We start from the raw sequence: 11,603 nt of genomic DNA on the forward strand, positions 1-11,603 counted from the left end.
TTTTTTAATTGAGATTTCATTGTGTAGGCACGTTTGATTAAATCATAGGCTATATGACTGAACTCAACTCCAGCCAATTACATGGTTGAATTTTCTGGTGCGCAGCTTCCTCCACCCTGAAGCTATCTAGGAATCCAGCCAGAAGTCACCTCATTAGCATGACAGAGACATTCTTACCCTTCAAAAAATTCCAAAGGTTTTTGGAGCTCTGCTCCTGCAACTGGAGACAATGACCCGCTATACTCCTGAGGTGCCTGGGTGGCTCAGCTGGTTAAGGTCCATCTTCAGCTCAGGTCATGATCTCATGGTTTCTGAGTTTGAGCCCCATAGTGGGCTCTGTGCTGACAGTGCAGAGGCTGGAGCCTTTGAGTTCTGTATCTTCCTCTCTTTCTGCCCCTCCCCTGCTCACGCTCTGTCTCTCTCTCTCAAAAATGAATAAACGTTAAAAAAAAAAAAAAGGACTGAAAAAAAAAAAAAAAGACTGGATATATTCTTTATTATATGACCAGCCACTCGATGGTTTTTCACCAAGGATCCCTTCTAGCAAAGGATCACACCTGTTTGATTATTTACATTTAGTATAGCATTTACGGAACAGATAGAACAATAAAAACATGAATACAGTAGTCTCCCCATCCTTATTTATGGAGGATATATTCCAAGACCCCCAGTAGATGCCTGAAACCATAAATAGTTCTGAACCCTATGTATAGTGTTTTTTCCTACACGTAAATATGGTGAAGTTTAATGTATAAATTAGGCACAGTAAGAGATTAACGACTACTAATAACAAAATAGAACAGTTATAACAATATGCTGTAATAAAAATCATGTGGATGTGGCAATGAATTCTTAGAAATGATACCAAAAGCAAGAACAACAAAAGGAAAAAAATGAATTTAATCAAAATTAAAAACTTTTCTGCATTGGGGCGCCTGGATGGCTCAGTCGGTAAAGCGTCAGACTTCATCTCAGGTCATGATCTCGTGGTTCGTGAGTTCTAGCCCTGCATCGGGCTCGGGCCCTGTGCGGACAGCTCAGAGCCTGGAGCCTGCTTCAGATCCTGTCTCCCTCTCTCTCTGCCCCTCCCCTACTCGTGCTCTGTCTCTGTCTCTCTGTCAAAAATAAATAAAAACATTAAAAAATAAAAAAAACTTTTCTGCATCAAAAAACCATTATCAAAAAGTTGAAAAGACAGCCTACAAAATAAGATAAAATATTTGCAAATTATATATTTGATAATGGTCTAGGATCCAGGATATATATACAGCTCCTATAACTCAGCAATAAAAAGGCAAACAATTCAAGTAAAAAATGGGGAAAGATTTATTTTTTATTTTATTTTTTTAATGAAATTTATTGACAAATTGGTTTCCATACAACACCCAGTGCTCATCCCAAAAGGTGCCCTCCTCAGTACCCATCACCCACCCTCTCCTCCCTCCCACCCCCCATCAACCCTCAGTTTGTTCTCAGTTTTTAACAGTCTCTTATGCTTTGGCTCTCTCCCATTCTAACCTCTTTTTTTTTTTTTCCTTCCCCTCCCCCATGGGTTCCTGTTAAGTTTCTCAGGATCCACATAAGAGTGAAACCATATGGTATCTGTCTTTCTCTGTATGGCTTATTTCACTTAGCATCACACTCTCCAGTTCCATCCACGTTGCTACAAAAGGCCATATTTCATTTTTTCTCATTGCCACGTAATATTCCATTGTGTATATAAACCACAATTTCTTTATCCATTCATCAGTTGATGGACATTTAGGCTCTTTCCATAATTTGGCTATTGTTGAGAGTGCTGCTATGAACATTGGGGTACAAGTGGCCCTATGCATCAGTACTCCTGTATCCCTTGGATAAATTCCTAGCAGTGCTATTGCTGGGTCATAGGGTAGGTCTATTTTTAATTTTCTGAGGAACCTCCACACTGCTTTCCAGAGCGGCTGCACCAATTTGCATTCCCACCAACAGTGCAAGAGGGTTCCCGTTTCTCCACATCCTCTCCAGCATCTATAGTCTCCTGATTTGTTCATTTTGGCCACTCTGACTGGCGTGAGGTGATACCTGAGTGTGGTTTTGATTTGTATTTCCCTGATAAGGAGCGACGCTGAACATCTTTTCATGTGCCTGTTGGCCATCCGGATGTCTTCTTTAGAGAAGTGTCTATTCATGTTTTCTGCCCATTTCTTCACTGGGTTATTTGTTTTTCGGGTGTGGAGTTTGGTGAGCTCTTTATAGATTTTGGATACTAGCCCTTTGTCCGATATGTCATTTGCGAATATCTTTTCCCATTCCGTTGGTTGCCTTTTAGTTTTGTTGGTTGTTTCCTTTGCTGTGCAGAAGCTTTTTATCTTCATAAGGTCCCAGTAATTCACTTTTGCTTTTAATTCCCTTGCCTTTGGGGATGTGTCGAGTAAGAGATTGCTACGGCTGAGGTCAGAGAGGTCTTTTCCTGCTTTCTCCTCTAAGGTTTTGATGGTTTCCTGTCTCACATTTAGGTCCTTTATCCATTTTGAGTTTATTCTTGTGAATGGTGTGAGAAAGTGGTCTAGTTTCAACCTTCTGCATGTTGCTGTCCAGTTCTCCCAGCACCATTTGTTAAAGAGACTGTCTTTTTTCCATTGGATGTTCTTTCCTGCTTTGTCAAAGATGAGTTGGCCATACGTTTGTGGGTCTAGTTCTGGGGTTTCTATTCTATTCCATTGGTCTATGTGTCTGTTTTTGTGCCAAAAATGGGGAAAGATTTAAATAGCCAGTTCTCCAAAGAAAATATACACATGCCCGAAAAGTACAAGAAAAGATGCTCAGTACCGTGGGTGCACCATATGACATTTGCACCAACAACATTTAAGCATTCTTATTTATGCACATTCTCACCAATCGTTATATTTCTTTTTTCTTTTTATTAAAGCCATACTAGTGGGTGTGAAGTGGTACCTCATTATGGTTTTGATTTGCATCTCCTTAAAGACCAATGATTTTGAGAATCTTTTCACAGGCTTGTTTGGCCATTTGTATACTTCTTTAGAGAAATATCTATTTAAATTCTTTGCCCAGGTTTTAATTGTTGTTTGTTTTTTTGCAATTCATCATGAATAATGATGTTGAGCATCTTTTCATGTATTTGTCAGGCATGTGCATATTTTCTTTGGAGAACTGGCTATTTAAGTCTTTCCCCATTTTTTACTTGAATTGTTTGCCTTTTTGTTGCTGAGTTATAGGAGCTGTATATATATCCTGGATCCTAGACCATTATCAAATATATAATTTGCAAATATTTTATCCTATTTTGTGGGCTGTCTTTTCAACTTTTTGATAATGGTTTTTTGATGCAGAAAATTTTTTAATTTTGATTAAATTCAGTTAATTTATTTTTTTTCTTTTGTTGTTCTTGCTTTTGGTATCATATCTAAGAATTCATTGCCAGATCAGAGGTCATGAGGAATAATTTCTGTGCTTTCTTCTAAGAGCTTTATAGTTTTAGTTCTTACATTTGGGTAATTGATCCATTTTGAGTTAATTTTTGTATGCAGTATGAGTTAAGGATACAAATTCATTCATCTGTATCTGGACATCCAGGTGTCCCATTGTCATTTGTTTAAAAGACTAGTCTTTCGGGGCACCTGGGTGGCTCAGTTGGTTGAGCATCCAACTTTGGCCTAGGTCATAATCTCGCTGGTCCTGAGTTCGAGCCCCACGTGGGGCTCTGTGCTGACAGCTCAGTGCCTGGAGCCTGTTTCAGATGGCTCAGTAGGTTCAGTGTCCAACTTTGGCTTGGTCATGGTCTCGTGGTTCGTGGGTTCAAGCCCCATGTTGGGCTCTGTGCTGACAGCTCAGAGACTTGAGCCTGCCTCAGATTCTGTGTCTCCCTCTCTCTCTGCCTCTCCCCCACTCGCACTCTGTCTTTATCTCTCAAAAATAAATAAACATTAAAAAATAAAAAAAAAAGACTAGTCTTTCTTCATTGAATGTTCTTGACATCCTTGTCAAAATCAGCTATCCATAGAAACATGGGTTTATTTCTGGACTCTCACTTCTCACCCATTGATCTCTGTGTTTGTTTTTATGCCAGTACCACAGTGTCTTCCTTACTCTTGCTTCACAATGGGTTTTGAAATCAGGAAGTGTGAGCCCTCCAACTTTGTTCTTCTCTTACAAGATTGTTTTGTCTACATCATCTTTGGAAATTCCATATGAACTTTGGAATCACCTTGTCAATTTCTACAAAAATTCAGCTTGGATTCTTATAAGACTTTCATTGAATCTGTGGGTCAATTAAGGGAGAAGTGACATCTTAACAATATTAAGATTCATGAATAAGGTATCTTCTTTAATTTCTTTCAACAGTATTTTGTAGTTTGAGGAGTTATAAGTTTGCTCTTCTTTTGTTATATTTACTCCTAAGTATTGTATTCTTTTTGATGCTATTGTAAATGAAATTTTTTAAAATTTCATTTTCAGGATGTTCTTTGCAAGTGTATAGATATACAACTGATTTTTTTATTTTCTTAATATTTATTTTTGAGAGAGAGAGAGAGCACAAACAGGGGAGGAGCAAAGAGAGAAGGAGACACAGAATAGGAAGCAGTCCCCAGGCTCTGAGCTGTCAGCACAGACCCCAATTCGGGGCTTGAACTCACCAGCCGTGAAATCATGACCTGAACTGAAGTCAAATGCTTAATGACTGAGCCACCCAGTTGCCCCTACAATAGATTTTTACATATTGATCTTGTATCTTACAACTTCACTGAATTTGATTAGTTCTATTATACTTTAGTGAATCCACAGGATTTTTTAATATATATGATCATAAAATATATGAATTTTTTTAAGTTTATTTATTTATTTATTTATTTAAATTTTTTTTTCAACGTTTATTTATTTTGGGGACAGAGAGAGACAGAGCATGAATGGGGGAGGGGCAGAGAGAGAGGGAGACACAGAATCGGAAACAGGATCCAGGCTCTGAGCCATCAGCCCAGAGCCCGACGCGGGGCTCGAACTCACGGACCGCGAGATCGTGACCTGGCTGAAGTCGGACGCTTAACCGACTGCGCCACCCAGGCGCCCCTTATTTATTTATTTTTGAGAGAGAGAGAGAGCACACACAAACGGGAGGAGAGGTAAAGAGAGAGGAGAGAGAGAATCCAAGCGGGCTCCACGCTGTCAGCACAGGACCTGATGTGGGGCTTGATCTCACCAGCGTGGTATCATGACCTGAGCCGAAATCAAGAGTCAGACGGTCAGCCGACTGAGCTACCCAGGGGACCCAAGTCAAGCACTCTTTCTTTTTTCTTTCTTTTTTTTTTTAATGTTTATTTATTTTTGAGAGAGAGAGAGAGCCCAAGTGTGGGAGGGGCAGAGAGAGAGGGAGACACAGAAACTGAAGCAGGCTCCAGTCTCTGAGCTGTCAGCACAGAGCCCAACATGGGGCTTGAACCCACGAATCACGAGATCTTGACCGAGCCAAAGTTGGACACTCAATCTACTGAGCCAACCAGGTGTCCCTCAAGCACTCTTTCTTAAACATAACTACAATATCATATTTTCATACACAATACCATTCCTAAAAAAACACTATAGAGATTTTTTTATATCCTCAAAGATCCAGGTCAGCATTCCAATTTCTTCCAGTGTAGGTAAATCAATGTGGCTCACAAAGAGCCACTTCTGATTTGGAGAATAAGGGGTTTCTTGGGTGTTAGAGAAAACAACACTCCAGGGAAAAGAGTGGAAACTCTTGACTCAGGGTATGAGGAAAAGAATTGATGTCTGTTTCCAGATAAGGGCACAGGAACAAAAGAGGAAGCTACAGAGAGACTGATTTTGGCTCAGAAATGGAAGTCCTATGACCTCAGTCCTACTCTTGCAGCAAAAATTCACCACACCACACCGGATATCCAACCTCATTGTGTATGTAGAAGTGGATCCCTTGCTTGTTATAATCCATCTCTTACTCCTTGTTACTTCCTTCTCTGTCTAGGGCGCATTTTTCAGCCACGCCCTCATCAATGCAACTTGCTCAATCCTTGGGTCTCACTTGGGCTGCCCTGCGAAAGCACTTCAAATTTTTCTCTGCCAGTTTTTAAGTTGTTGTTTGTTTATTGATTTTCAGAAGAAACTGTTTCATGTACAGCTTAGATTCAGCATATCAGTGGGAGAAGATGAATTCAGGATCTACCCACATCACCATTTTGAACAAGAACTTCTACCCACCCCCAATTTTGAATAACTAAATCCTACTCCTAGGTTGCTGTACACTATCAGATCAAAAAATACCACGTGCCTTGTGACCGGAACTCTGACGCATATTTTCTGGTCTCCAACCTCAGTTTTTATTTGACCTTAGTGAAGAAAAACGCTGATCAGTTTTTTTTTTCTCACTTAGCTCATGGAAACATTAAAGCCCTCAGCTCACTCTTCCTGTTCATTTAATCAACTTTTTAGTGAAGATTAATGGAGTGCCTATGTGCCAGGCACTGTTTTAGGGACTAGAGTTTCAGAAATAAACAAGATTGACACAATTGCTTCTCTCATGGAGTTTCCAACATAATACTACTCAACAAACAAACAAGATATGAATAAAGATGATTTCCAGTTGAGGTTAAAGCTGTGAAGAAAATAACACAGGATGTTGTGATCAGGATGATGAGGCAGGAGGGGCTCCTTCAATCCTGAACTATGAGGTGCCTGCCATAGGAAGATCTGTATTACAGCTTCAATTTTATAGAAGTTCCACAGTCTCCTGTTACCGCCAGAGCATCTTTGTCTAGATACTCTGCCTCCCAGCCTGGGACTAGAAGTTGACTGTTTGTGTACTTACCCTAAGGCCAACGCTTCTACTCGTGAAATAGGTACCAGTCCATTTTTTACTTATTCAAGGACCTTCCTTCAGCAAGACTCCATTCTTTCTCCTGTATCATCAAGTTTTCCCTCTCTACTGAATTATTCCCATCTGCATACAACCACGCTATTCTCCTATCTTAAAAACCGATGAACATAACATCATACTCAATAGTGAAAGACTGAAAACTTACCCTCTAAGATCAGGATCAAGACAAGGATGCCCACTTTTGTCACTTCTATTTAACATAGTGGAATCCTACCTAAAGAAATTAGGGAGGAAAAAGAAATGAAAGGCAACCAAACTGGAAAGGAAGAAGTAAAATTATCTCTGTTCACAGATGGCATGGTCTTAAACATAGAAAATCATAAAGATTCCACACACACGGGGCACCTGGGTGGCTTAGTTGGTTAAGTGTCCAACTTTGGCTCACGTCATGATCTCATATTCCATGAATTTGAGCTCTGTGTTGGCCTCTGTGCTGACAGTTCAGAGCCTGAAGCCTGCTTCAGATTGTGTCTCCCTCTCTCTCTGCGCCTCCCTTGCTCTCTCTCTCTCTCTCTCTCTTTCAAAAATAAATAAACATTAACATTTTTGAAAAAACAAGGTTCCATACATACAAAAAAATCTGTTAAAATAAACAAAGTCAGCAAAGTTTCAGGATACAAAATCAACATACAAAATCCAATGAGTTTCTATACACTACTAATGAACAATCTGAACAGGAAATTAAGAAAACAATTCCATTTACAATAGCATCAGAAAGAATAAAATACTTAGGAATTAGCCAAAGAGATTAAAGACTTGTAAAGTGAAAATTATAAAACATTGTTGAAAGAATTAAAGACACAAATGAATGGAAAATCATCCCATTTTGATGGATTAGAAGATTTTAAATTATTAAAGTATCAATACTCATCAAAGCAATCTATACATTTAATGCAATTTCCATCAAAATTCAGGAGTATTTTATGCAGAAATTTAAAAATCCACCCTAAAATTCATATGGAGTCTCCAGAGACCCCAAATAGCCAAAACAATCTTGAAAAAGAAGAACAAAGGAGATGCCTGGGTGGCTTGGTCAGTTAAGCCTTCCATTCTTGATTTCAGCTCAGGTCATGATCTCACGGTTAATGGGTTCAAGCCCTGTATTGGGCTCTGGGCTGACAGTGTGGAGCCTGCTTGGGATTCTCTCTTTCTCCCTCTCTCTCTGCCCCTCCCCCCAATCAAACGCATGCATACACATGCATGCATTCTCTCTTTCCCTAAATAAATAAATAAACTTAAAAAAAAACAAAGGAGAACAAAGTTGGAGATCTCACATTGATTTCAAAACTTACTACAAACGTACAGTAATCACAACAGTGTAGTATTGACATAAACACGGATATATCGACCAATAGAATAGAGAGCCCAGAAATAAAAATCTCACGTTTATGGTCAAAGGATTTGGATGAGAGAGCCTAGACCATTCGATGGGGAAAGGACAGACTTTTAAATAATGCTACTGAGAAAACCGTATACCCACATGCAAAAGAACGAAGTTGAACCCTTACCTTAAACATATATACCTCTACTGCTACCACCCTGATCCAGCCACCATCTGGTTTTTCTTAAACAACTTTATATTAAGATATAATTCAGAATGCATAAAATTTACCCTTTTAAAGTCTCCATGTCATTGGTCTTTAGTATATTCCTACAGTTGTGCAGCCATCATCACTAATTTTAGATTTTCATCACCCACAAAAGAAATCCAGTACCCCATTCAAGTTCACTACCCATTTCCCATCCCAGCCACCACCCTAGTCCTAAGCAACAACATAACTGTTTCTATCTACCATCATTTCTTGACCGGGTTATTAATACAGCTTCCTAACTGGTTTTCTAATTTGCCCCCTACAGATATTCTCAATGTAGCACCCAGAATGACCCTTTTAAAATGTAAACCACATTATGTCACCCTCTGCTCAAAATCCTCCCGTGGGTCTCTATTTCACCGAAAATAAAAGCCAAAGCTTTCCAGTGGCCTATAAACCTTAAAAAATTGTGGACCCTCATCTCACTGATGTCATCTCCTATATCTTCCAGAGCCTGTGTAGTGGATGATTCCTCTTTCCGCAATGTGTTTCCACCAGGTAACTGCAAGGCTCACTCTCTCACCTCTGTCACATCTTTGCTCAAAAGCCACATTCTAGTCATGTCTTGCAATGTTTAATACTCACCCCCAATACTCTCCCCATTTTGTCCCTGCTCTATTTTTTTCAACAGCATTTATCTTCTAATACACTATAGACCTTACTCTCCCCGCTGCAATGTAAGCACTTTATGAACAGGGACTTCTGCTGCTCTGTTCACTGATGTATCCTCAGCACTTGCAAGCGTTTGCCATGTGGTGGAAACTCACTAAACGAGTCTTGTTGAACAACGGAATAAACAAATGACCAGAGCATTCCGGACAGAGGGAAGAGCCAGTGTGAAAGGAAAGAATGCCAGAGTGGAGTGGCTACAATATGTTGAGGGGAGGGGACAGAGACAAAGATAGGGAAGGAAGCTAGGAGACTGCTGACCACTCTGTCCCTGTGCCCCCACCTGAAAAGTTCAGAATTCTCCTCTTACATCTCTGTCTCCTTTAAGCCCACCCCCCACCCCCCCACCCCCCCCACCCCCCCCCCACCCCCCCGCTTCCTGCTTCCTAAAATGTTGACTGATGTTTTCCGAGTTTCCCTTCCCAGCAGTCTCCCTTCTTGCTCTATCCCCTCCAGGGCTCAGGGAGCTTTTCCATGGCTATCACTTCACAGTGATAGCACATGGCTAGCACTTCTGCAGTGCATTGCTCCTCAATTCTTGCATCCAGTCCAAACTCATCTTGTCAGACCTAAACCCCAAAAACCTACTAGCTACTGGATTTCTCCACAGGGAGTTCCCTAAAGCACTTCAAGCTCTGAAGTGCCCTTCCCCCAATCTTCTTTTTCTTTCAAATTTCCATCCCCTTGAGAAACCCTACATCACCTAAACCGGAAATCTGAGTCATCCCATCTTCACTCACATTCAGGCATCCTGGGACCCATCAGTTCTGTTTCTTTCAGAACTCCTGGAGCCATCCTTCCCCCACATCCCCATGTCTACTGCTGTCCCGGTCAGGTCCTCACTCTTTCTCACCTGGACTCATTCAATAACCTCCTCAGTGCTCCCTTAGAATCTGCTAATCCATCCTCCACGTGGTCACCTGTGGGCTTTTTCAAACACATGCCTGCTTCCATTAACTGTCCACTAAAAACCCATTAATAACTCCTCACACCCTGCAGGATTACCTCTATGTCCCTTCCTGACATGCTTTTAGTTATATTATCTCTCTTCTGCCCAGAGGAGAGAGATGGCTCCTAAGCTTAATTAGAGCAAAAGCTAAAGTTCTTACTAGGTTCTATATTTACGGTGCTTCTCCAACTCCCTTTGGCAAGGGACCAAGTTTCTTTTTTAAAGTTGCAATCCATTGTGGATGATACTTTTATAAAATACAATTGAAACATTGCTGCAATGTGAAATTTTATTAAAGTTTCTAAACATTCATTCTGGACTTTCTTAAAATTTATCTTGCCTCAGATGATATTTTGAGTAACATGGCTTTACAAGGCCCTACATAATCTGGCCCTGCTATTCTCTAATGTTTTCTCTTACTGTTCTTCCCTTCCACCCCTGCTCACCCTGGTTCCCCCACATTGGCCTCCTTGCCGTTTCCTATAACATTCCAAAGCCCTCAGGATCTTTGTGCTTGCCATTGTCTCTACCTGAAATGCCATTCCGGAAGCTATCCTTAAGCTCACTTTCCCAATTCGCTCATGAGTTTGTTCAACTATCCCTTACCAGAGAGGCCTTCCTAACAATCCCATATAACATATCAATCCTCAATGCTCTCTCCTCTTTCTCTTCACAGCACTTATCTTACTTTGATATATTATATGTTTATTGTCTTCCCCTCACCCCCACCATCCAACTAGAATCTGGACTCCGTATGAACCAGAACTTCTTTATGATTTCTGCTGTATCCACAGGGTTTAGCATCGTGCCTGGCACATAATTAGCACTTGAATGGATGAATGTCTCCAGCTTCCATCACCATGATCTCCAGCCCTACCTAATCAGTTATAATTCCCAGGTCTGGCCATTATACTTTCAGGTTTCTGAGCCTTTTGAAGTGCCCATTTTTGCCTGGGAATGTCCTTCCTGAGGAAACACCTCTCAAGAGCTGGGTTAAATGTCTCCTTTTCTGTACAGCCTTCCACAGAACCACCCTTCCCTCATATAGTTGATCCCTCCCACTCACTGAATCATAACTATCTTTTCTGTGTACATCTCCCTTATTAGATTGAGAACTCCCTGAGGACATGGATGTTTTGGATTCATCTTTGTATACCAGGATCCTAGTGGGGCCTGAGGTTGAGCAGGGGCTCCATAATTTTGATGAAGAGTTCTCAAAGCTATTCAAATGAAAGGAGTTGCTTCAAGTGGTTAGTTCTCTGAGACAAGAAATGTTCCAAGAGGCTGGATGAAGTCCCTTGGGGACACTCCAGGGGGCCTCCTGACTGGGGGTGGGGGGGGGAGGTTTATTTATCTGTCCCCATGATTCTCTGCATCTGTGGTCTGGTAACCTGTGTAACTCTCCCACCAATGTTACTTTGCATCCTTCATCCCTACCTGTGTGGCTCTAGATACTAGAGGGAAGCAGATCAGTGGGTTGTGGTTATTTATATCCCCCTCC

This window comes from Prionailurus viverrinus, chromosome A1 (assembly GCF_022837055.1).
Source record: "Prionailurus viverrinus isolate Anna chromosome A1, UM_Priviv_1.0, whole genome shotgun sequence".
Classification (NCBI taxonomy): Eukaryota; Metazoa; Chordata; class Mammalia; order Carnivora; family Felidae; genus Prionailurus; species Prionailurus viverrinus.